Source organism: Tenrec ecaudatus, chromosome 6 (assembly GCF_050624435.1).
Source record: "Tenrec ecaudatus isolate mTenEca1 chromosome 6, mTenEca1.hap1, whole genome shotgun sequence".
Taxonomy (NCBI): Eukaryota; Metazoa; Chordata; class Mammalia; order Afrosoricida; family Tenrecidae; genus Tenrec; species Tenrec ecaudatus.
Genome location: NC_134535.1, coordinates 19,496,319 through 19,520,293, shown reverse-complemented (window position 1 = coordinate 19,520,293; position 23,975 = coordinate 19,496,319). Strand labels below are relative to the sequence as shown.

Below are 23,975 nucleotides of genomic sequence, written 5' to 3'. Positions count from 1 at the left end.
CCATCTGAGCCAGCTCAGTCAAAACGCTTCCAGGTGCTGGGCGGCCAGAGACTTTGGGTTCCACAGACCGTCCCCCCACCTCCTAGAGTCATTGATGGGGTGCTACCTGGTGGGATTGTTTTCAGCTGCCTCGGTGTTGAGGCCAACACCTTGCGTTGCAGTAATGAGTTGCATGAGAGTGGCGTGTTAGGGGCCACTGCATGCCAGGCTGTCTGAGTCACAGAAGCTGGGGGCCCAGAGCCTGTGGGTCCCTCTGCTGTGCAGGGACCAGTCAGGAAAATGGCTGTAAACGTCTCACCTCTTGACACCCACGGTGACCCCAGATGTGACTTGAGCCCCATGGGTTTCATTTGCTGACCCAAAGCTGCATCTTACGGCCTTGGCCCCACAGGGCCAGGCTCCAGACGCAGTTCCGAGCTCGGTGTGGGCGGGTCACCCGTGTGATCAGGATGTCGTGGCGGCATTCCCCAGGGTCACCTGGAGTCACCGATCTCATGCGATGACGTTAAAGTCGTCTTTCAAGCCCCGGTAAGCATGCTCATTCCACGCGTGATAAATGTTCAGTCTGGCTAGCCCCCCACCGCCACCCCTCCCCCACTGATGGAGGCCAGGAGCGATGTGGCTAAGTTAAAACAGGTGGTGGATCCAGGCCGCAGGCACGACATTCGCATTTCCACGCCATCCCATGCATGCGGAGTGGAGGGGGTGCATTTGCTGTAGAAGCCCCTGTGATTGGCATTCGCAGAGCCTGGAATGACAGCACCCATCCCGCCTGGTTGTTAGAAGCACTTACCCGTCAACCCAGGAGAAAGACGCGGAGGTCTTCATCTACACTGGTTTCCCGCCTTGGAAACGAGGGCGCAGCCCAGCTCTGTTCCACAGTGCCGCTGTGCGTCTCCATCGACTCCATGGCACTGGCCTTGTGCTTGTGGGTGGTGCGGTGGCTAGGTGCTGGACGGCCACCCGAGAGGAACCCATCAGCCTCCCCTTGGGAGAAAAGCCCTGGCAATCTACTCCGTAAAGATGGCATCCTAGGAGTGCTCGGGGGCAGTGCCACCCATCCCATAGGGTTCAACTCCACAGCAGCCACCCAGCAAGTGGGTTAAATAACTCTTACGAGCTCCCGGGACGGGCACAGAAGTCGGACGCAGCTGGGGGCGGGAGGTCTGGGTCAGTGGTTCTCATTGTGTGTGAGGTGGGGGTGGGCAAGGGGGTGTGTCCCTGAACCAGTAACATCAGCGTCACCTGGGAATTGGTTCCAACTGCAAATTTGTAGGTTCCTCCTCAGACCCGATGATTTCGGTAACTGGGGGCAGGACCCAGCAAGTCTCCAGGGGAAGCCAATGAATCTACAAGCATGAGACTCCCTGTTGTAGGCACCGACATGAGCTTTGGCATTTTACTTTCCAAAGATCCAACAAATGTGTCTTGTAAGAAGTCCAATCCGAGCGCGTCTTGAAGGCCAGGATGGTGCGACTTGGTCTCCCATCCTTGGTACGTGTTGACAGGAGAGACCAGTCCCTGGAGGAGGACATTGTGTTTGGGAGAAAAGAGGGTCATCGAACAAGGGGAAGTCCCTCGACAAGGTGGATTGACACAGAGCTTCGGCAATAGGCTGAGACTTAAGTACCCTTGTGAGCTGGTGCAGGGTTGCCAGTTCCGTTCTGTTCTGTACAGGGTCGCTGTGAGCTGGAACCGGCTCAGTGATACCTCACAGAAATCATGCCCAAGTAGCCACGGCCGTTTGTCCATCAGCTTGTCATCCTGTGGTTTGCATGCTGCTGGGGTGCGTGTAACTCCATCCCTCCAGGCTCGCAGGTTTCCGTTGAGCTTCCAGAGAAAGAGGCTTTCTGCTTCTGGGAACCTCGCCGCTGAGAACCTGACAACAACCAGCAGACAGTTGTCCCTTCCAGTGCCGGGAGATGAGCCCCTTGGGTGGAAACACTCAAAATCCAACTGGCGAAAAGCTGTCTTCTCGAGGGAGAGTCAGCCATAAAGCCACGCTGGCCTCAGGACCTTCTTCGCGGATGGGGCGTGACTCAAAATGAAAAGAAGCAACTGTCAACATCGATTAATAATCAGAACATGGAATGTACAAAGCATAAATCTGGGGGAAATGGAAATGATAAAAATGAAATCCATGGCATTTTCCACAACTTCCAAGTGTCCCAGATGAACGTGTTTCAGTGGAGCTGAACATGTAAACATTGAAACTCTTCGCATTCCAAAAAACTCACTGCCATTGAGTTGATGCCAACTCCTAGTACCCTGAAGGACAGGGTAGAACTATCCCCTGGCTTCCTAGACTCTGACTTTCTACAGAAGTAGGAAGCTTTGTCTCTCTTCCAAGGAGTAGCTGGTGGTTTCAAACTACTGACCTCATCGTTAGCAGCCCAACACATAACCACCAAGCCATCAGGACTGCCTATCCTGGGCCTTAGTGTATGGATAGTGGCCATTTTGAATCCGACCATCATGGTTTACTAAGCCGGGAACGACAGACTACAAGACTAGTGGTGTTGCTTCATCCTCACAAAGGACCAGAGCCGATCTGAAGGGCAGTGCTGTCTGCGATCACACAGCATCCATATGCCTACAAGGAAGTCCAGTTAGTACAACCGTTACTGAAATGTACACGCCAACAACCAATGCCAGCAGTGAGCGCGGTGAATTCTACCAACTTCTTCTATCCAAAGTTGGTTAAACATACACTCGAGATGAATTAATAACTATTGGTCATTGGAATGCCAAAGTTCGAAAGAAAGGAAGGATCCCTAATTGGAAATAGATGCCTTGGGGAGACAAGTGAAGCTGGAGAGCCTACTATAGAATTTGGCAACATTAATGACTTCCTCATTGAAAACACCCATTTTTAACAAACTAAAGAGCAGCCAGATACATAGATCTCACCAGGAATTAATCGGCTGTCTCCATGGGAAAAGTCCATGGAGAAACTCAATATTAGCAGCCAAAACAAGACCAGGGGCTGACTGTGGAACAGACCACCAACTGCTCGTATATAAATTTAGATTGAAGGTGAAAATTAAATCAAGTCTACGAGAGCCAAAATGCCACCCTAAGTATATCCCATCTGAATTTAGAAAACCTCTCCAGGGCTGATTGGACATATTCGACATTATTGACCAAAGGCGTGGAAGAACGTCAAGAACAGCATACATGAAGAAAGTGAAAGATCATCAAAAAGAGAGGAAAGAAAGAAAAGATCAGAATGGATGTCAGGCATCATCAGAACAAAAAATCTAACCATAGTGAATGAGCCGGGGGAGTGTGGAGTGGAGATCCAAAGCCCATTTGTCAACCACTGGACATCCCCTTACAGAAGGGTCTCAGGGAGGAGATGAGCCAGTCAGGGTACGATGTAGCAACAATGAAAAATACAACTTTCCTCTAGTTCCTAAATGCTTCCTCCGCCCCCACTATCATGATCTCAATTCTACCTTACAAAGCTGGCTAGACCAGAGGATGTACACCGTACAGATAGGAACTGGAGACACAGGGAATCCCAGGGTAGATGATCCCTTCAGGAACAGTGGTGTGAGTGGAGATCCTGGGTGGGTAGAGGGAGAGTGGGTTGGAAAGGGGGAACTGATTACAAGGATCTACATGTGACCTCCTCCCTGGGGAACGGACAACAGAAAAGTGGGTGAAGGGAGACGTCAGACAAGTCAAGATATGACAAAATAATAATTCATAAATTACTAAGGGTTCATGAGGGAGGGGGTAGTGGGGAGGGAGGTGAAAAATGAGGACCTGATGCCAGGGGTTAACTGGAGAGCAGATGTTTTGAGAATGACGAGGGCAATGAATATACAAATGTGCTTTACATAATTGATGTATGTATGGATTGTGATAAGAGTTGTATGAGTCCCTAATAAAACGATTTAAAATAATGAATGTCTGAAGAAACTCTGAACCTTCCTCATGATCACAAAGTAACTAACAAATGGAAGGAATGAGGAAGTAAAAAAAATTCTGAAACGAAAAATTTCAAAGGGTAATTCAAGAAGACAAAGTAGTGTAAGATATGACTAAATAATAATTTATAAATTAGCAAGGGCTCATGAGGGAGGGAAGAGTGGGGAGGGAGGAGAAAAAATGAGGAGCTGATGCCCAGGGGCTTAAGTGGAGAGCAAATGTTTTGAGATGATGAGGGCAACGCATGTACAAATGTGCTTTACACAGTTGATGAGTGTCTGGATTGCGATAAGAGTTGTATGAGCCCCTAATAAAACAACAAAACAAAGTAAAGTATCATAAAGTCAAGAAATGAGCAAAGACCTGGAGCTGGAAAGCCAGGAGGGAAGAGCACACTCGGTGTGTATCAAGCGGGACAGACCGGTGAGGAAACTCGAGCCCCGAGCTGCTGTACTGGAGAGTTCTACAGCAATTTCTGCATTCTGTTGGGTCACCTTGCTTTGGGATGAGCATCAATTTGCCTCTCTTGTAGTTTGTTAGGCAAGAAGCTGTCTTCCGTATTTCTTAGCACAGCTGAGTGCCTACCGTGCTTCATCAGTCACTGAAACTTCCATTGATTGCCTATTAGTTCCTCAAGCCTTGCTTTCACTAGCGCCCCCAGTGCCGCTTCAACTTCGTCCTTCAATACCATTGGTTCTTGATCATACGCTGCTCTTGGAATAGTTGTGTGCCGACCCATTCTTTTTGGTTCCGTAACTCTGAGTATTCCTCCACCTTCTCCCCATGCATGCTGACACAAAGCAACCTTGTAGGACAGGGTAGGACTGCACAGGGGCCAAGGGGAAATCAGTCGACCCGAGCAAGGCAATACTGTGTGCTTTGAAATCAGGAGAATGGGCATCAGGCATCAGGGCATCCCTTCACTGTACTTCTTACAAATCAGCCGAGAAGCCGGACTCCGTGACAAAGAAGGTGGCTTTGCGATAGGAGAACGGTTCTTTAAAACCCTCTCTATGCAAAAAGCACAACGTTCTTGGTGAAATCGAGGAGAGCTTGAAGCACCTATTGATGGAGATCAAGTATTGCAGCCTTGGGTGTGAACGGCAGCTCAACATAAAGAAAACAGACAGCCTCACAACTGGACCAATGGAGAGCATCATCCTAAACAGAGAAAACATTGAAGTTGTCAAGGATAATTGACTTTGGGGATAGCAGGCCAACGTAATCGTCCCCCCCACCCCAACCCCATGCCATCAGATGTAAATGGCATCAGATATGACTGAGCATATATTGGCCACTAAGTTAAAGATGTACAGACAGATGCTCCTTAGAAGAGGCGGTGGTGAGAGTTTGTCTCACGGACTTTGGACGTGTTATCAAGGGGATGCCATCCTTGGTCAGTGACAAAGAAGACCTTCAGTGAGGTGGATGGACATGGTGGCGGCAGCCGTTGGGTCAAACCTAACACTGACCGTGAGGCTGATGTAGAGCCAGATGGTGCTGGTTCCATGTACACACGATCCCTAAGGGTCCACACCTGCTCAACGGCTCCCAACTAGTGAAGAAGGTCTCATTGCTGCTGTGCTAGAGCGGGAGCTGCCTTCGATTCCACTCCAATTCGCAGCAGCCCCAAGTACAACCAAATGAAAGGAGGCCCAGCCCTGTCCCATCTTCACAATGGCCCCTCAGCTCTAGTCCACTGATGCATCTGTGTGCCTTCCAGCACTTGCTAACGGAAAACCCAAACTCACTGCCATCGAGTCAATGCTGACTCACAGCGACCCCCTGACTCACAGCGACCCGCTGAGAATAGAGCTGCTCATGGGAGTAGAAAGTGCAATCTCTCTCCAGCAGAGCTGCCAGTGGTTTCGAACTGCAGACCCTTTGGATAGCGCCCAAACACATGACCACTAAGCCACCAGGGGTCCTTTATCAGGTAATAAACAGTCTGCCGAAGCAAATCTCCAGGCCTGCCTTCTTACTGCGCCTTCGTCTGGAAGCTTTGCGGAGGCCTGTCCACCATGGGTAACCCTGCTGGTATTGGAACCACTTCTAACTGCACAGAGCTGCCAAGTTCACGGTGCCCCGTTAGCCACTACAGCCCAGCAAACTGACAGCTGGGTCATGGGTTTCTACTGGGCCGTGTTCTTAGGAGAGCTGATGTTAGAGGCATTAAAGGGTGTCTGGAACATCCCCATTCTTCACACTTGCCCACAGCCTGGTCTTATTTTATCTAGCTCGTTCTCTTTTTCTGTTAATCAAAGTCTTATGCTGACTTTCACCGTCTCCCCAGCTCTCCATCTGCCTGCCTGCCTGCCTGCCACGGGGCCAGGACTATTGGCTCCGCCGTCTTGCCCAGCGCTGAGAGCTCTGCCCTCCCTCGACCCTGTGTGAATAAACAGGCTCAGCAGTGCTAGGGAGAGCCCTACTAGGGGAGCCAGGGCACCGCCAGTGTTTAAGAGACAGCAATAAGGCTCGGCCCCTGGAGCAGACAGCTCGGCCTCAACAACTTCCCTTTCTGAGTGGCTGGGAGTAGTTCTTCAGCTTGACCCTGGGACATGTAAGTCAACAACCTGTCAGCCCCTGAAACGCATACATGTGGGTCCAGAACACGCCAGGGGAGGCTGGTGGTGTTGCCGTTACCTATCTCTGCCTGCTGGGAGAGTTCTTTTAATTATCTTATTCCGGATCAGATGTTAGGAAAATCCAGGAGCAAATATTTGCAGATGAAGAGACAGCGCAGTGCCGAGAGAACAGATGCCATCGAGTCGGGGGGCAAATGCACATGGGGGGTGGGGGGCGGCGTCAAGAAGTTCATGGAAGGCGGGGGTAGGGGGGCTTCAAGAAATTCATGCAAAAGCTCCATTCTCTTTCCCTCAAACGTCTTGAAGGCCCCTCATCCATGTGCTTCCCGTCGGAGGCTGGCCCTCCTTGACAGCCGCCCTGCTCAGCCAAGGCAACGTATTCTCCTGAACCTGAATCTGGCCGCACACCCGAGCTAAGGGAAGCTCAGCCCAGGCGGCCCTGACCCATTGACAAGCACCGTGGGCAGGCAGAGAACTTGGGCTCTGTACACAGGCAGCCTGCCTTCCGACTCTGGCTCCCCTGCCTACTGATTCTTGGGCAAATCCCTTTGCAGCCCTGTCTTCCTCCGTGGAAATAGGGTTGTAAGAGTACCTGCTCGCTCTCTGGCAGCTCGGGACTGAAGTGCAAGTAACCGTCGCCTTGATTCTCCAAAGGCTCTGCAGGTTTTCCTCTCTTGTCCGGTCAGCCGTCTCAGTCCATATGCGGAGGAACATTGGTGTCACAGCAGTGGCACTTAAGGAACTTGATCCTACACAGAAACTTTTTTTTTAATGCACACATCTCCAACAGATTTATTATTTTTTTTTTTTGAAAAGCATGAATTGTGAGGAAAGAAAAAAAACATGAGGCAGGGCAAAGTATGGAATAGAAAATAAATACAAATGTAAGCCGTTTTGCTAATTGCTTTATAACCACAAAGGAGTCCAGAGGAGGTCCTGTACCAAACGACACAAAAAGCTTCAAAGGTGGGAGGTGTTCCTAGCAAGGCTCAAGAGTCCAGTCTCTGGTATTTGGAATTTAGGCGGCAGTCCTTGGTTTTGGATGGATCACTGGGTGTGTGGGCACAATCCATGCTTTAACCAGATTTGAACAGAAGGATGGCCACTTGGCCCAGGTAGAAGTAAATGAAGTGCTTCGTTTCATGTGTCACATAACTACCAAAGTTTCTGCCCGCAATGCAGTGCCAAGTGGGACTGTACTTCTTGTCAAACTCATCTTGATGTGGCCGCAATGTCCTTCTCTGTGTTGTATTTCTCCAGCGCCTGAGTCGCGCACTCCACCGAATCCTGTTGCATCTCCTCCGACATGTCAGCATTTTTGATCACGGCCTTTCGGTCGCACATGGTCACCGTGAAGCGCGGACTAGCCGACTGCGACGGTCCTGGGAGAGGGGGTTAGAGCGGCTCAAACACAGCGAGAGCCGTCGCTACCGAAGCCGTGGCGCATCTCTATACAGAAACTTTTTGTGGACAAAATAAGAGAATACAAATCTAAGCGACAGGCATCTGGAGGACCTGTTGATGCTGGCCCAGAATATCAGCAGGAGATGGAGAAGGAGCTTTTTAAGCTCAAGCAAATGTTTGGTAAAGCAGACATGAATACGTTCCCTAGCTTCACGTTTGAAGATCCCAAATTTGAAGCCGTTGAAAAACCTCAATCCTGAAGCAATATGTAAAATCAATCTGGTAATTTGTCATGGGTTAGTTGGAGAATTAAGCAGTAATCAATAAACATGTTTAACAGTTAAAAAAAAAAAAAGAGTACCTGCTCATAAGGCGGGTGGGGTCAATCATCGGAAGCCTCTTTCCCGCACGTGCCCGTCATCTGAACTGAGTGTCAGCTAGCACTGCCATCAGAGCTCGGCGGGGGGAATGGGCAAGGCCTGAGGGCACGGTGGTCACGAGCTGGACCGCTCCCGGCAAGGTCAGCCATTGGAGCCCACCAGCTGCCCCTGGGGAGCAAGACGAGGCTTTCTGCTACAGAGAATGCTCCTCTTTCAAGCCCACAGGGACAGTCCGCTCTGTCCTGCAGGCTCGCCAGGAGTCACGGCAGGGTGTTTCCCTTTGGCGGTGAATGCTGCTCACACACTTGGCTGCTAACTGAAACGCTCCGGTCCACCCAGGGGCAACTTGGAAGAAAGGGCTGGGGTCCATGGGAAAATTTGCCATAGACAAGCTGGTGGCGCACAGTCCATTTGACGGCAGCTGACAGGCTGAACAGGACAACTGATGAGTGGCTTCCATCTGAAACCTCCGTGCCACCCTATTTGCATAGCAGCATCTCCTTTCTGTCGATTCGGTTCAATACCACCGCATGATTGGTTAACGACAGCTGGCCGTGCTGAGAAGGTCCGAGTCTGGCCCTTGTTGGAGCGTCCCACCACCATGGAGACAGTTCTGACTCATTGACTCCACAAAGGGTCTCAGAGGCTGTAAATCTTTAGGGGAGCAGACACCTCCACTCTTTGGTTGGAGCAGGAGCTTTCAGAGGGTCTTTTACTTGTTCAAAGACCCTTAAATGGGTGTCTTTGCTTATGGAGCAGGCTGGGTCCAAGGGTGTTGACTGAGAGGAATGGCGGCCCCCGAAAAACAGCCTGAAGTCTCTCCCTATTACCAGGCACGGTGTGTGGCCTTCATGTGTGACTTCTACCTGCTCATTCCCCACCCACACATCCTTGTGCAATGAGGTCTGCATCTCTGAGGGGGCTTCAAAGCATTCATGGAAACATGGAATTAAAAGACAACGGATTTTTCCCCCACACATGTCTTCGACGCCCCCTCGTAGATATTCAGCTGTGTGTGTTGAACACAGCATGGATGTCCCCAGCATACGAAGCCGATGACCTTCATGAGAAAGAATTTGTCTACAGAGGAATCTTTGGCTTGTGGGCAAAGGAAAAAGTCTCCCCTGGAAGCAGGCAGGCCTTGCACATTTCACAGACCCTCACGTCCGCAGGAGCAGTCACTGACAATTAGGCGACTGCCAAAGGATCAGAGGCAGGCGCCCGCACATGAAACAGACAGCCCGGGAAGATGGCCACTTCCTCTCTCTGAGTTATGAACAGACCAGGCGGGCTCCCCCGGTGCCCAGCCGGCCCTGAGCTTTTCCTGCTGTGGATGGAGGCCCCTGGGACTTTTATGCACCCAAGTTTTTATGCAGTTCACTGATCCCCTTTTCACATGAATGTCAAACGCCTTTGATTTTGAATACCCACGTCTGGTTTGTGTAACACTTAACTCGTGTGCCAGAATCATTCTGTACCTTAAAGGGGGTCTCTCCCCCTGGGTTATTGAAGTCAGTCCTTCTGTGAAGAGTCATTTTGATCCCTTAAAGGATACCCCCCCCCACGCCTGTCTTAATGATGCTCATGAAACCTGCGTGCGGGGAAAGAAGAAGCAGCAGACCAGCAGTTGAGACCCATCCAGAGCCCATGGATGGGTGGGGTCCAGCCACGAAGAGGCTTCCCAGAAATATTGATTATCTGCCAAGCAGCTGGAGCCTCCTCCGTCTTCCAGCCCTGCCTCAACAACTTCCTGCCAGAGACAAGTCTAGTGAAACCTTGAGCCGGTGGGCCCACTTTCCTGGTTCAGCCGACAGAAGGAGTTGTTTCATGATCAGAAATGGCATGGTCTCCATCTCCGCACACATTCAAGCCATTCGCCCGTGCCTCCAACGCGTTCTGTGTTCATCTTAGGTCGTGTGCACACTACTAAGTCCTGAGGCTGCAGTTAGATGACTGGCCCTGCTATGGGCAGCGTCTTACCTTATGATCCCGCAGCTCCTCCTGGGATACAGCAACGGAAATGAGGCTCCTGCCTACCCCAGGACAGGGACGGAGGCACTCTATGCTTAATAGCCCCAAACTTACAACAGCCTAAATGTCCATCAACATTTGAATGGGTAATAAGGTATTGGATAGCCATTCAGCACAAAGAAGAAACACTGTCATTTCTATACCCAATAACATGGATGGATGGATCTCCCAGGTACGACATTGGATGAAAACAGCAGACATGGTCAGATACGTTCTGGGGGAGTTACCTAATCTGGTGTCAACTTGCGAAGGGGTGGTCTAGCCTGTCAATCAGGTAGCAGCTTGATGACCTCATTTGGAGGTGCCACAGAGATAAACAGCTCACTGGAGGCCAACTACACACAGACTCTCTGCTTCATCTTCCTGCTGACAAGACACATGGAGTTACGGTAGAGCCCTGGAGCTGGAGGAGACACGTGGAGACCCACGCCAGCGCTGAGATGCTTCTACCGCCACAAGACTTCCCACCCACTGGCCTGTGATCTGCCTGTATTTGGCATCATTGCATGTGTTGCGTGAATCTGAAGAGGAATTTATAGATTGGTATCAAACATATGGGTTAATATCGGACTTATGGACTTGACCTGGACTAGGCTGGGATGTTTTCTCAATATACAATTGCTCTTTTATATAAAGCTCTTTCTTGTACACACGCACACAAAATGGCGCCTCCATTTATATGAACTTTCAAAAACAGGCAAAGCCAATCAACAGCAATATATATGAAGACATGGCTGTGGGCAAGGATGGTGATACAAGGTGTTAGAAATGCTTTTAATCGTCACCTGGCTGGTGGTTACCCACATGGATAGAACATGTTAACAATGCAATTCACCAAGCTATCCACTGAAGCTTTGTGCAAGGGGTTGATTTGATAACAACATGCAGTAAACGGACAGTGCCGAGGGCTCAGGCGGGGCCGGAGGCCATCCAGCTCATCGAATAAACACCACAGAGGATTACAGGTGGTTGGTGTCTGGCCCATGCATGCGAAACCTGAGTTAAGGAATCCAACTTTACCAGAAGGGAGACTCTGGGGCTCCTTCAAAGGCCTGGTGATCTACTTCTTACAAACCAGCCACTGCCAACCCTTGGGAGCCCAGTTCTACTGTGACCCACGGACTCACCAGGACTCAGAACCAACTCCGTGGCAGCTAGCTTTTTTTTTCTCTTCGGGGCAAAGACAAGCCCCATGTATTCATCTGCTCTGAGAAACATGAGCCACCCCGAGACACCCAGTCTGCCCCCAAACAGGAGCAGTGTAACCACCGCCATTCCTAGTCTCCAGTGAACTTCCAGTCCAAGAGCTGGAAGAAAGGGTTGTGCTTTTCCATGGGAAGGGCATCTGGGACGCAGCGCCTTAAAACCACATCTACCCTGATGCTGCGGTGGCCTTCTGCTTCAGGACCTACATCCACTCACTGGACGTCACTGTCGGAGGGCCTTCGGAGACCAGGCTAGCCAGTGCACTGCAGAAGGTCAGGCTGTTCACCGCCAGCTCCTGCAGGGGCCTTGCCCTCCACGCCTCCTGGACAGCAGTGGACTGGCACAGGGAGGTCCCGGAGGGCCTCATACATGGCCCGAGAGTATCATGGTCCATGCACCTCACTCCAGCCTAGATAGAAGCATTGGAAGAAGTGCTCTATATAGGGTTTGACAGATATATGCCCATGAGTATTTATGTATTTTTGCTGCAACTATATCCATGAATATGGTGGAGCAAGCAGGAGGCAAAGTTATGAAAACTTCTCCCCTATAGCCAACCTCCTTGAGGGATGAGTCACGGGGCCTGGAGACTCAGGAGCATAGGCTTAGAGGACTCCAGGGACAGCGGGTTCAAGGACAGTGTTCGATGCCTACTGCAGTACCAACCAAGGTGCTAAAAGAGCATGAGTGGCCATCTAAGGGGCGACTACGGGTCTTTTCCAGGGCTCCGTCACAACAGCACCCCTTGCTTGTTCATCCCTGTCTCCTCCAGCACTCTGACAAGGCTCCTGAGGATGGGTTAGCTATGACTGTTAATAGTGGAAATCCTCAGGATAGAGTTGCTCGGCTTGAACGTATTTGTTCATTAATGGCTGCTAATAAATGCCCAAAGGGCATGCCACTCAACTCTCACCTCAACCGCAAAGCAGCCAGCTTCAGTTCCGTGGGTCAGCAAACCCAGCGCCTCAAATTGAGTGCCCAGAGGTATCCCCACCCCGACACGTCAACGACCCAAAGCACTCAACTTCACTGTCTCTGCGTGGGCTGGGAAGGCCACCACTCGGTCTCATGCTCTGACTCATGGTTCTGCTGTCGCTGCTCATGTTGTCTCTGGGATGCAGGTGGCTCAATACGGAGGGGTCTCAGGGGTCCTAAAAGATGATTTTCATTCCTGGATCTTCTCTTCCTGACAGACAAATCCCCTCTCCAGTGTCTGAAATAGCTCACTTTATATAGGGCAGGATCGTTACCGCTCACAGCGGAGTCATATCATACAATCAGTATCTTCCCCTCCTTCCCAGACCCATCGGGAAAAGGTCATGCAGTGGGAATGAGATAGTATGGTTAGATGAGTCATTTTAAATCACTTCCCTGAGCTCCCATCCACAGGAAAGAAGAGTGATGGCAATTGAGAGGCATGGAAACAAGTGGACCACACAGACATCCGTCTCATGACCTTGAGACCAGAAGGACTAGATGGTGCCCTGCAATCACTAACAACTACTCTGAGAAAAATTGCTTTCTGGGGCCCTGGACAAGTGGGTGAAAAATGAGAGACGAAACTCAAAATCATTTAAAAAAAAAAAGATGAGGGCTACTGGTTGGCTAGAGACTGATGGGACCCCTGAGACTACAGCCCTTAGTCATCCTTGAGGTCTGAGTCAATTCTCAATCCAATACTAGAGAGCTCTGTAAGGGAACCAACAACCCTAGTAAGGAATGCACGCCTTAGAACAATTGAGGATTGGAGATCATTCACGGAATGGCAGCAAGCCTAGGAAGGAGGGATGGGAACAGGAAGCAGGGGGCAGAAGCGGGATGAGAGTTACTCTGGATGACTAAAGAAAATGTGGGTGAGCTGCTGAATGGAGGACTGACGGTCTGCTCTGTAAACCACCCAATCCTCCATACAAAGTTAAAGAAAGAAAAAGAAAACCCAACTCTCTGTTCTCAACAAGACCACCAAGATCACTCACTGTTTCAGTGGATGTGTACCACGCGCTGAGAATAGCAATACTGACATTCCCACCAACAATATCATGGGGTTTAAATTTTTTGTGGAAAGAAATGTATTTTTCCCCACAGAATTTCTGAAGGCCCTTCATATTATTACCCTGCTCAACAGCTGTAAGAGGAAATGTCTCCACTCTCTCAATGCAATCTTAGGGTTTTTCTCTAAAAAGCATTTCCTCACTTCTAGCATCACATTTGGCTGTGGTTTTGTAAAGTGCTCTCATCCTTGATTTATTCTGACAAGTGACGAAAATAAAGTATTGGAGATGACTCAAACTCATCAGCGCCAGTTTTTCCTTAAGAACGCTTAATACCCTGGGGCCTTAAAAGCTGGTGAGCAGCCATGTAAGGTGAAACTATTAGTCCCTCCTCACCCCAAGGGCAGAAGAGAAACAGAAATCATAAGACACATGGAGACTATTAGTCTAGCTGACTACCGGACCACGCAAATATCAGTCTCCCCAACCATGAGGCCGAAAGAGCTACCTGGTACCCAGCTAGCACTGCCAACCTCGCAGAAAACGGCCGCATTATTAGGTCCTGGAACGAGTGGGAGGAAAATGTGGAAGAGAACTCAAAGTCATAAGAGAGATCAGGCTTACCAGTCAGCTAGAGGCTGCTGGGTAGCCCCACCCAAGTTTATTGCCCGTATCCTTCAGTTCTGTAACTGAACTTACCTCCACGTGAGATGGATCAACCATTTCGAATCAAACAGGCAGCATCCACGCAAGAACAAAGTTCAGGGGGGTCTACAGGCAGGAGGCAGGGAAACAGGAAACACAGGGAGGAAGCGGGATGAGCAGAAACATATTGAGGGGGGATGGCAATGGATGAATTGAATCCGAATATGTACGAACTGTTCAATGTAGAACCATGATCTGCTTTGTACACCTTCACTTAATTCACAACAAAACATACACAAAAGACTTGATACCTACTTTGACTATTAAAAATCATGAAATATTGCCTTTGAGGTAACAGGTTCTAACAGGTAAATACTTCCCATTTCATTGAATTACTTCCCTTTGACCAAGTCACTTGGAATCATTGAAATAGTTCTAACTAGCATCTTTGGTGTTATAAGAAATGTTTATATACATATATAATTTGGTGTTATGAGAAATGTATATATATATACCTCTTCTCTTATTTGAAAATTCCTAATAATTTACCACCCAAGCAGGAACTAGGATTAAAAATGGTGGTCATCAAGAAGCAATCACTAAAGATATTGGTACTATAGCAAAGTGTGGTGAAGAAAGTAGATGGTGCCCAGCTATCAGAAAGAATAGTGTCCATGTTCTTAAAGTCTTGTCTTGAAATAGGCAGTCATCTAAGTGAAGCATCCACTAAGTCCACACGGAAGAAGCACACCAGTCTATGTGATCCAAGGATTGTAAATAATAAGATCCAAATCCTAAGGAGGGAATGCTATCAGAACGTAAATTGTGAACACCTGGTTTTCAGAAGGCTCTGGATGACAGTGGAAGCCCAGATCCATTTGCAGGGTCCACACATGGTTTAAGCCTCAGGTGAATGCCCTCTGAACATAGTCCAGGGAAGTGAATAGCCTTGCTATCAGATAGAGAACCCTGTAAGGTTGACTATGGCAGATGTAGTTCGGTTAAAAGATAATATCTTATCATTTAATCTCCCTTTTGACCCACTCTCTAGGAGAAAGGAGCTTTCTACTTCCATAAACAGGGACAGTCTGGGAATCCCACAGAAAGGTTGCTATACGTCAGCATTGGCGGTGAGGTTTAGTTTTGTTTTGTTTTTTACCCATTTTAAAGTTATTTCCTTTTTTAATATATTCGGCCTTCTTTTTAGTTGATGTTTTTCTGTGGGTTTTTTTTCCTAGTTGCTGCTGGTGGATTTTTCTTTGTCTCCTGTTTGTGTTTTATATCATTTTCTGCTTGTTAAAGCCAGGATTGGTAAATCTCTAGAGTCAGTGACTGGATTAAGAATTTCCTGGAGTTGAATTATCAAGGGTTCATGAGAGAGGGGGAAGTGGAGAGGGAGGGGAGAAATGAGGCGCTGATGCCAGGGGCTTAAGTGGAGAGCAAATGTGTTGAGAATGATGAGGGCAATGAATGTACAAATGTGCTTTACACAATTGATGTATGTATGGATTGTGATAAGAGTTGTATGAGCCCCCAATAAAATGATTTATAAAAAAGAAAGAAAGGGGGAAAAAAAGAATTTCCTGGGGCAGGGACCAGTAAAGAACATCATGATAAATGGAGACAAGGTTAAAGTTGTCAAGGATTTGTATCTTGCTTGGATCCACAATCGATGCCCATGGAAGCAGAAGTCAAGAGATCAAACGGCCCATGGCATTAAGTGAATCTGCTGCCCAAGACCCTTTGGAATGTTGAAATGTAGGGCGGCTACTCTGAAGACCAAGTGTAGGAATAATTGAGAGGATGGCACAGGGCCGGACGGTGTTTCGCTCTGTTGTCTGTGGAGTCACTATGAGTCAGAACCAACTCTAGGGCACCCGACAACAACAAAGGGTGTGGGGGGCCAGATGGGGGAGAAGGGAGCTCACAAGAATGAGGACAGGATGAGAAAAAAATGTCCTGACATTGATTGGGGTGATGTTTGCACAACTCTTCTTCATCTGCCCCAACGATTAAATTGTCTATGCGAAGTCTAGGCCAATGAAACTTTATTTGTCCCCAAAAGACAGGTGGTGGTCAGGGGTCTATAGCTTTGGTCATAGTTTTGGGAGTTTTTTTGTGATAAAAATACCCTTTATGAGCCCCAATAAAATGATTTTTTAAAATATCTTCATGGACTATTTATATAACTGGAGTCCCTGGGGAGCGCAAGGGCGAAGCACTTGGAAGGGCTAAGCTACATGAAAGCTTGGCACGTTGAGCCCACCCAGAGTCTCCTCGGAAGAAAGGCCTGGCCATCTGGCTCGGCAAAACCAACCACAGAGAACCTGTGGAGGACAATGTGCATCACTCTGCTACACCTGGGGCCACCAGGAGCCAGAGCCCATTCAACCGCAACTCAACACACACACACACACACACACACACACACACACACACACACACACACTGGGGCTTCAGAAGTTTGAGGGAAAATGAATCTAAGATACACTGGAGTTTCTCCATGAGCTTGATGTCTCCTCTTGTGTTGTGGTGGTGAGGGATCACTGAGTTCACTCTGACTCAGAGCGAGTGACCTGGTAGACAGGGGAGCGATACAGTGCTTGGTCCTGTGCCATCATTCTCAGTATTGCGATGGTTTTACCCAATGGGTGCCGCCACTGTGCCAATCGGTCTCAGATGCAGGTCTTCTTTTTCACGACCCTTCGACTTTGCCAACTTTCTACAAGGACTGGCCTCCTGAGAACATGACCAAAGTACATGAGATGGAGTCTCTTCATCGCACTTCTGAAGAACACGCTGTCATTTTTGGAAGACATCTGTCTGTCCTTCTGGTCGGTCGTCCATGATATGGTCCATAGTCCTTGCCAACACCATGATTCGAAGGTCCCCCTTCTTCAGTTGTCCTTACACAGTCAGTGTACATGAGGCTTGCACATGAGGCAAGGGGACACCAGGCCTTGGGGCAGGCGCACGTTAGTCTTGAAGGTGACATCTCTGCTTTTCAGCCCTTTAAAGCAGCAGGTTTGTCACAATGTAGTGAATCAGCTGATGTGTTGCTGCTTCCAGAGATGTTGAAAGCGGATCCAAATAAATGAAAACCTTCATGACGTTAACGTTTCCCCTCTTGACAATGATCTTCCTGGTTGGTCCCGTTGTGAGAGTGTTTGTTTTGTTTAAGTGTGATTCACAATGAAGGCTATAATCTTTGATCTCCATCAGGAAGGGCTTTAAGTCTCCTGATTTTCAGCAAGCAAGATTGCATCATCCGCCTCTTAGAGGCTGTTAGTCTTTCTCCTATGCTGATATCATATTCTTCACATCGCGCATCGTGTCCAATTATGTGCTTGCTATATTCAGACTGAGTTTGTTGATAAGAGGATGCAGCCCGAATACACATCTTTCCTGATCTTAAACTAAGCAGTATTCTCTTGTTCTACCTTTTGGCCCATCTCTGGTTTCTACAGGAACACAATGAAGTGTTACGGAATTCCTATTCTTCACAACGTTATCCATAGTTTGTTGTGATCCATACAGTTAAATGCTTTTGAATAGTCAGTAAAACATAGTAAGTCAACATTTTCCTGATATTCTCTACTTTCATCCAGGATCCATCGGACACCCTCCTCTGAATCCAGTTTAAATTTCTGAAAGTTCCCTGTTGACATATTGCTGAACCCATTTTAAAATTATCTTCAGCAAAATTTTACTTGAGCGTGATTTAAAATATATAGACCATTGCTTAATAATCTGCACTTTGTTGGTCTGTCTTTCTCTTGCCCCGTCAATTGGCCTGGTACCTGTGTCCCACTTTCTTGGCATAGCCTTAAGAGTGCTTCCAGCTTTGTATCTGTTTGTTGAAACATCTCCAATAGTATTTTATCAATTTCTACAGCCTTGTTTCTCACCAATGCCTCCAGTCCAGGTAGGATTTCTACCTTCGACACCCCCTGTTCTCAATCAAAGGCTACCTTTTGATAAGTGGACATTTTTTGAACAGTGTGAATTCTTTTGCTGCTTCCTCCGTCATTTAATTTTTTTGTCCCAAGACTCCTTCAGTTTTGCAATTTGAGGTTTGAATCTTTTTTCTTTCGCTCTTTCCACTTGAGAAATCCTGAAGATAGTTTCCCCCTTTGACGATCTAACTCCAGGTCTGTGCATATGTCATTCCAACATTATGCTTGGCTTCTTGAGATACCGTTTGAATTTTTTTGTTCCGCGATTTAATTTTGTCACTTATTCTCTTTGCTTTATCGGGTCTACATTCCTGTGCAAGTTCTGGGATCCACGCTTGCCTCTTCTCTCGCTCCAGTCTGTTTAGGGCCCTTTTCCTTTCTTCATGCGTGATGTCCTTCATGAAGAACAATGCATCTGTTCTTCAGCCATTACTGGTCAGTGCATCAAATCTATTTTTGCGACAGTCTCTAAACTCATATGTCATGCGTCAGCTCTTAAGGACTTGTTTTAATTTTCTTCAGCGTCAACTTGAATTTGCCTAGGACTAACTGACCTTCTCCAGGATTGGCCCCTGGCCGTATTCTGATCGATGGTATTGAGCTTCTCCATCATCTCTCTCCACAGATGTGAGTCCTGTGCATTCTGTCCAGTGAGGTTCATGTGTACAGTTGTCATGTATGTCTCATTCTGGAAGCTCTGCTGAAACTTGCCTGCCGTGATTGACCCCGTTGGCAATTGAAGTACAGTTATTGAAGTACAGTAGCATGCAATCCACCACAGTATGACAAACTGGCAGATGCGTAGTGGTATGTATACATGGGGGCTTCAAAAAGTTCATGGAAAATTGGAATTCAAAGATAAGGGGATTTCTCCCATTAATTTTTGAAACCTCTACATGATTATATATATTATATGTATTTACATATGTACTTATATAAGTATAATGATAAAATGTCATTATGGCATGTGAGTGTGTGTGTGTGTTGAGACCACTTGCATGATGAGCACCTCACCTTCGTCATCCACGGCCAACTCACTGCCCCAGGAAAATCCTGGTCTCATGATCACTCAGACTTTATTTGGGTGACTGAGATGGGATCCTAATCACAACCTCCTTTCTTTCCTTCTACCGCAACCAGATCAGGAGGCCTGTTGTTACCACTGGCTATTCTCTGTGGCCCCAGTGCTGTGGACATTGGCCACTGGGGGCAGCAGAAAAAGAATTAAAGGCAGGTCCGAGCTGATACGTGGTTGCTGTTGAATCCAGGTGTTGTTGAATCCATTTCATCTGTACAACATTGTTCCTGCTGTGCTGTTGACTCGTGGCAACTGTGTACACCACGGCAAAACACCGCCTGCGCTCTTTCTCACAACTAATCTCCCATGATGGAGAAATAAGTCTCTCTCTGGAGCTTCTGGTCTTCCCAGTGCACATATTGTCCATTTCTGCTTCTGCAATGTGTAGTCCTAACTACTGTAGCTTCATACTACATCCACATTTCTTGTTGTTGGGTGCTGTCGAACTCATTCTGACTCATAGGGACCTTCTGTACAACTCAACAGCGCATGACCTGGTCCTGCACCACCTGCCCAATTGTTATGCTTGAGCCCGTGTGGCAGCCACTGTGTAAAGCCATCTCATTAAGAGATATCCTATTTTCTGATGACCCTCTACTCTACCAAGCATGATAGCCTTTTCCGTGGACTGGTATCTCTTGATAATATGCCCAAAGTACATGAGATGAAGTCTGACCATCCTTGCTTCTAAGGAACATTCTGGCTGTCCTTCTTCCAAGAAAAATTTGTTTCTTCTTCTGGAATTCCATGGGACTTCCAATATTCCTCACCAACACTGTCATTCAAGTGTATCCATTCTTCTTCAGTCTTCCTTATTCATTATCCAACTTTCACATGCTTCATGAGGCCATTGCAAAGACCATGGCTTGGGCCAGGTACCTATTAGCCATCAAAGTGACGTCTTTGCTTTTCAACACTTTCAAGAGGTCTTGTGCAGCAGACTTGCCCAGTGCAGTAACATGCCTTCCTCCAATCCAGCTTCTCTGATTATATACTCAGCATACAGATTAAATAAGTATGACGCAAAATACAACCCTGAGACACACCTTTCCTGATTTTAAACCACACAAGTGTTCCATTGTTTTGTTTGAATGATTGCTTCTTGGTCTGTGCCCAGGCTCCACATGAGCACAATCAAAGGTGTTTCCAATTATCCTTAATACTATCTATCCACAGTTTGCTGTGATCCACAGTTGAATTCCTTTGCATAGTAAATGAAACTCAGGTAAACATCTTTCTGGTGTTCTCTGCTTTCAGCCAAGATCCATCTGACCTCGGCAATGATAACCCTGCTTCTAAGTCTTCGTCTGCATCTGGCTTGAATTTCTGGCAGATCCCTCTTGACGTTTTATTGCAACCACTGTTGAATGATCTTCCACACAATTTTACTTGCATGTGATTTTCATATTGTTCATTCAATTCCTCGTTCTGTTGGGGCCCCTTTCTTTGGAATGGGTACAAAGATAGATCTTTTTCAGTTTGTTGGATATGTTGGTGTCTTCCAAATGTCTTGGCATAGGCAAGTGAGTCCTTTCAGTGTTTCATCCACTTGTGGAAATACTTCAGTTAGTGTTCCAGAGATTCCGGAAACTTGCTTTTCCCTATTGCCATCAAGCGCAGCAGGGACTTCATCCTTCGGATCAATTCTTGATCATATGCGCCCTCTTGAAAGGATTGGATGTTGCCTAGTTCTTTTTGGTGCAGAGACTCTGTGGAGTCCTTCCATCCTCTTTGGATGCTTCCTGCATCATTCCCTGTTGGCCCATAGGATCTTTGTTCCGTATTGCAACTGGAGGATGCTGTTTTCTTGGGTTCTTTCAGCCTGAGACATGCTGCGCTCTTCCCTTTGGTTGTCGAATCCAGGTTTGGCTCATTTCATTGAAACACCTTACTTTGTCTTCTTGAGCTTCCCTTTGACATTTTCTGTTCAGTTCATTTCTTCCATTTGCTTTAGCTACTCTACACTCAAGAGCAAATTTTAGAGTCTCTTCTGAATCCACTTTGTATTGCCTCTCTCTCCTGTCTGTTTAGTGACTCTTGCTTTCTTCGTGTATGACAGTCTGTCGGATCTTCCGTCATTAATAGTCAGCGAGTCAAATCTATTCTTGAGATGCTCTAGAAATTCAGGAGGGACAGATTCAAGGTCGTATTTGGGTTCCCATGGACTTGTTTTAATTTTCTTCAACTTCAACTTGAACTTAGACACAAGCAATTGATGGTCTGTTCTACAGTCACCCTCTGGCCTGGTTTCAGCTGCTGATATTGAGCTTTTCCATCATTTCCTCACAGACGCAATCAATTTGATTTCTGTGTTTTCTGTGTGTAGAAGTCAGCTAGCGGCTAACATGTGCTAACGCAGGTGAAGAGAAAGGCAATGTCCAAGAAAAGGGAAGTTAGGGAAAAGTGTGGCAACTGAGGAAGACCCTGGAAGGGTTGCAATAGTTAAAACAACAGACACAAATACTGTTATATACACAATCCTTCAATAGTGGAGATTTACAAGTATATGCAGGCTGGAGGGATGTGAGAGGGAGTGGAATTATACCCACAAATATATATAGGTCGGACATAGGACATTTGTATTTACCTTTGATACAACTCTATCCGTGAATGTGGTGGAGCATAGCCAAACCTCTTGCGGGAATGGGTCACCAGGCCTAGAGGAGCCAGACCAAGCACTTGGAGGACACCAAGGTTAGCTGGTATGCTGTAGTTCACAAAGGAAATGCTCGGCCTCCTACCTGGCTAAGCAGTGACTGGGGCCTTGAAAACTCATGAGCAGCTGCCTACCATGCAACCTTTGGTCTCTCCCAGTCCAGGGCAAAGAAGAGCGATAAAACTCAAAAGACATGGAAGCAATGAGTCCAACTGACTAATGTACCGCACACACCTCAGTCTCGACAACTCTGAGAACGCCAAGGTGCTACGAACAACTGCTCTGGAAAGGACTGCATGGGAAAGTCCTGGGCAGAGTGAGAGAAAAACATGAACCATACCTTAAAACCATAAAAGAGACGCGGCTTATTGGTCAGGTGGAGATTGGCGAGACCCCCTAAGACTATGGTCCTAGGTCGCCCTTCAGATCTGGAACTAAACTCATATTTGTGTTAGAATAATCAACCTTTAAGACAAAACAGGCAGTTTTTACCCAAGGACAGAGTTCAGAGAGATGGAAGGAAGAGGAAATGGACCCAGGAATCACAGAGAGGAAAGTGGAATCAATGGTGGTACATTGAGGGGATTGCAATGGGAATTGGATGTAAAAGTTCACCTAATAAACAATAGAAAGTTCTTTTAAAAAAACATGAAAGGCAACTGAAGACTACCATCTAATTGCCACTTGCATATTTTATGAGCTTTAAAAGACACGTCTTCGTCATGCTGTAGTAAATGAGTGTTACTGAACTTTGTGCCCAGTGTCCAATCCTCATTGTTTTCTTAAGCAGGATTCAATGACTGGAGTTTGTAATATGCATACATGAACATCCCACACACTTTAGTCTAAAAAACTTTCCCATTTATCCATTTCCCTCTTACCTCAATGGTATTTTAAACCATATACCATTGGCTAGTTTGATGATAGTATTATTAGAATTACCAAAGGCCCCATGCAGGTTACTTCTACTATTTCTCAAAAAGCTTAGCTATATATGTATATATTAGGTATATGAATGGGTTTGGGGTTTTCATTTAACCCTAAGTCCTAACCCAAGAACCATCAGTGCTTATGATACGGCTTCTTGACCCTTACCCTCATGAAGGGATTGCTGAAGAGATGGGTGTTATAGCAAAGGATGAGGAAGAAAGCCGGTGCTGCCTGGCTATAAGAAAGAACAGACACGTGGGGGAAGGGCGACAGAGGACAACATAAGATATGAAAATAATAATCTATAACTTACCATGGTTCATGAGGGAGGGAGGGAGGGCGGGAAAATGAGCTGATACCAAGGGCTCAAGTAGAAAGAAAATGCTTTAAAAGTGATGATGACGAAGTGGCCCGGATCCCTTCAGGCTGTTTGAAGGGCTCTTGGTCTTTGGGGCGCGGCACAAACCACGGTGAGGAAAGAGGGAGGCAGAGCCTGCGGGTCCTCGCAGGAGTAACTTATTCCAAAAGAAGTTAACAGTAAAATACGCAACATGCAAACATCTTGTGAGGAAAATGAAGGGACGCCGCAGAACATGCCACAGGCGGAGGAAGATCACCCTTCAGATGGGCCTCTGGAGGCAGGAGGAGAGCCGCAGCCCTCGGGGAAGGTGTCAGCCAGGAAGCACAAGGAGGCCCTGGAGGAGGGCCGGCCCCGCCCGGCCAGAGTTTTAAAGAGGACGCTCCTGTTAGGCACTGGACCCTGAAGAAACGATAAGAGGAGCAGATGAGTTGGAAAGGCGTAGGGAAGAGATAAGAAGAGTCAGGAACAAGGTTGTGATGATGCAGTGGAAACAAAGACGTTCTCCAAGCCGCCCTTACCCGGTGTGCTTTAGGCCTTGATTTCATTGCCTGATCATTAAGATCTGGCCCCTGCTTTCTTTTTCTTAGCATCTTTTCTGATGTATCTTTGACCTTCGTTTTTCCTTTTCATGATCTGGTGGTATTTTGTTTTAGTTCGTTTACCTTGTTGCCAGCATATCGTTGGCGTTTGTATTTTAATACGTTTCCTGGGTCTGTTTTTCAGTTGGTAAGTTGTCAGACATAGGCATGGGAAGATGTTCGTTTCATACTTTAAAGTAAAACACTACAGATTACAAAGCAGTGTATTTAGTATCAA

General features: G+C 47.3%; 2 pseudogenes; one reads left to right on the top strand and one right to left on the bottom strand.

Moving 5' to 3' along the window:
- Nucleotides 1-7,507: 7,507 nt before the first annotated feature.
- LOC142450735 (dynein light chain 1, cytoplasmic pseudogene) lies at nucleotides 7,508-7,865 on the bottom strand (annotated as a pseudogene).
- A 15,484-nt stretch (nucleotides 7,866-23,349) lies between these two features.
- On the top strand, nucleotides 23,350-23,726 carry LOC142450734 (transcription elongation factor A protein-like 8; annotated as a pseudogene).
- The last annotated feature ends 249 nt before the right edge of the window (nucleotides 23,727-23,975 follow it).